General features: G+C 40.6%; 1 pseudogene; it reads left to right on the forward strand.

Annotated features, from left to right (window-relative positions):
• Positions 1-1,204: 1,204 nt before the first annotated feature.
• LOC121155985 lies at positions 1,205-1,308 on the forward strand (annotated as a pseudogene).
• The last annotated feature ends 2,017 nt before the right edge of the window (positions 1,309-3,325 follow it).

Raw genomic sequence — 3,325 nt, forward strand, 5'->3', positions numbered from 1 at the left:
TCTTCCGTCCGATGATTCACTCCCCAAGTGAGCGCAACGGCTGATGCCATGCCAATCCGAAGCCAGGAGCCTCTTCCGGGTCTCCCACGTGGGTGCAGGGTCCCAAAGCTTTGGGCCGTCCTCGACTGCTTTCCCAGGCCACAGGCAGGGAGCTGGAAGGGAAGGGGGGCCGCCGGGATTAGAACCGGCGCCCATATGGGATCCCGGGCGTGCAAGGAGAGGACCTTTAACCACTTGCGCCACCGCGCCGGGCCCTGTATTTATTTTTTATTGGAAAGGCACATTTACAGAATGAAGGAGATACAGAAAAAAAGATTTTCCATCCACTGGCTCACTGCCCAAGTGCTTACAATTGCCAGAGCTGAGCTTATCCGAAGCCAGGAGCCAGGAGTCTCCTCTGGATCTCCCATGTTGGTGTTGGGTCTCAAGGCCTTAGTCATCCTCATCTGCTTTCCCAGGCCACAGGTAGGGAGTTGGAAGGCAAGCACAGCTGCCAGGACAAGAACGGCAACCATATATGGGATGCCAGCACATGAAAGATAAGGATTCTAGCCACAAAGCTACTGTATCAGACACCCATTCGAGTTTTATTACAAATTAAAAGTGTATATGTTTAAAGGCTACACTGTTACATTTTGTCCAGCATACACATTGTGGAATTCTGCCACAATTAAACTAATAAATCAATCACTACAGAGTTGAGTTTTTTTTTTCTTTTTGGAGAAAAAACTTGTGATTTTACACCGTTAGCAGATTCCCAAAATGCTCTACATTATCAACTATAATCACCATGCCATATGTCTCCAGAAATCACTAATCTTTTTTAAAAATTATTTTTATTATTTTTTATTGGAAGTCAGATGTACAGAGAGGAGGAGAGACAGAGAAAATCCTCCATCTGCTGGTTCACTCTCCAAGTGGCTGCAACCACTGGAACTTAATCTATCCAAAGCAGGAGCCAGGAACCTCCTCCAATCTCCCAGCCGGTACAGAGTCCCAAGGCTTTGGGTCGACCTCCACTGCTTTCCCAGGCCACAAACAGGGAGCTGGATGGGAATTGGAGCTGCTGGGATATGAACTGTTGTCTATATGGGATCCAGGCACATGCAATGCAAGGACTTTAACCACTAGGTTACTGTGCCAGGCCCAGAAATCATTCATCTTAAAATGGAAGTCTCATGCCATTCGATTAATATCTTCCTTAATCGCTTCTTGGCCTTTTGGCTAAGATCAAGTGTAGTATCTGTTCTTATCAGTTTAATATCTTCCTGTTTCCTGTGTTCTCTAGGAAATACAAAGCTACTCTTCTACTCAGTTTCTATAAATTGAGTTTGACTTTTAGCTTTACTTACTTGCTATTATTTTTTTTTAATTTTACTTCTTTTTATTATGTTTATGATGCAGTTTATGATATAGTTCTATAGGCCCTGGGATTTGCCTTATCCCCTCCCAAATTACCTCCCCCTTACTGGATTTCCCTGTCTTATTACTATAGTATAGTTCTTCATAGACAGTCATATGTCCATCATTGTGGACATGGACAATGGCAGAGAGTTCAGGATTCTATTGTCAAGATATAGTACACAGTTTCATTGGTTGGGAGTCCATCTTTAGTCTGGAAGTAGAGATGCATACTGCATTGTATCCTCATATCTGGACATGATAGTCTCTATTACACAGTTACTTTACATCCCCTTAAATGAAAAGCCACAAAAAAAAAAACAACAGGAAGAAAAAAATTAATAACGTCATGAAGTTAAATAACATACTCCTGAATGACTAATTTGTCACTGAAGAAATGAAAAACAAAGTCAAGAACCTTCTTGAAGAAAATAATGCTGCTGTATCATCTATGAATCATTTAATTATTTAATCAGAAGAAAGTGTTTTGAACAGATGAAACTATCAAAAAAAAATCAAAATCCATGAGATATAGTTTCTGCTGATCTTTGTTGGTGAGATATATCTCTTGTAGGCAACAAAGAGATGGGCTTTGTTTCTTAATCCAGTCTACTAATTTATGATGCTTGATTGATGAGTTTACACCATTTACATTCAGGGCTAATATGAATGGGTGGTAATTTGGTCCTGTCATTTAGAGAGACTGTGAGAGCAAGAAACAAATAGAAAGAGAGAGAGAGAAATCCATCTACTAGTTGGTTCATTCCCCACATGCTTACAATAGCTGGGGTAGGGCCAGCAAAAGCCTGAAGGTAGGAATGCATCCTGTTATCTCACACAGATGGTAGGGATCCAGGCATTGGTCCTTCCTTTTTCACCCACCGGCATATTAGAAAGAAGTGGGGTGGGATGGGTGTTGGTGCACTGGTTCAGTGGTCAAATTTTTGCCTTGTATGCGCTAGGATCACATTTGGGTGCCAGTTCATATCTCTGCTGCTCCACTTCCCATCCAGTGCCCTGCTTTTGGCATGGGAAAGCAGTAGAGAATATCCCAAAGCTTTGGGACCCTTTGCCTGCATGGGAGACTCGGAAGAAGTTCCTGGGTCCCGGCTTCAGATCAGCTCAATGGTTGGGACATTTGGCATGGACCTATTTTCAAATCTCTGAGAACATTCCACACTGTCATTCATGGTGTTTAGTTTACATCCTGCCAACAGTGTGTTCGTGTGCATTTTTATCCTCAGTTTCAACTCCTTAGGATACATACAAAGTAGAACAATTGCTTTATTTTATGTTAAGAATATATTTAATTTTGTAAGAAACTGCCAAATTGCCTTCTTATTTGAATTTGAATTCCCATCAGAAATGAGTGAGAATTCCTATTGTTTCAACTTCTCACCGGCATTTGGTGCTGTCACCATTTTGGCAGTTAACACCTGGTGTACAGAAGCATTTTACTGCTGAAATTTTCAAACGTCTTGGATTGTCTGATAACATATGATGTCGATCAGCTTTTCATCTTGGCCATCTGTATATTGTCTTTGCTGAGCTCCCTGCTCACATCTTTTGCTTATCTTTTTTATTTTCTTATTGTTGCATTTCAAGAGGTCTTTGTTTTATTTGATTTTAAAGATACATTGGTTTGGGGGTTAATCCCCTGCCCTTATCAAACACACATGCACACATTCACCCAGAAACAAATAACTTTCATAGTGTGAAAATCATTTTGCTACCATCTTAATTAGTCATATAAAACAATTCATAGAGTTTACAAGTTTGTACACCAGATTCTCTACAAATTTTAGTGTTTCCAGTTTTAGCTCATCTCAACTTCTGTATCTTGTAAGAAAGTTGAAAGCTTTAACAGAAGGCAGGAAATTATTACTATCAGCATATCTTCATCTACTTTAAGGATAAGAAGACA

This window comes from Ochotona curzoniae, unplaced genomic scaffold (assembly GCF_017591425.1).
Source record: "Ochotona curzoniae isolate NIBS_2020 unplaced genomic scaffold, NIBS_Ocur_1.0 contig_3190, whole genome shotgun sequence".
In the NCBI taxonomy this organism is placed as follows: Eukaryota; Metazoa; Chordata; class Mammalia; order Lagomorpha; family Ochotonidae; genus Ochotona; species Ochotona curzoniae.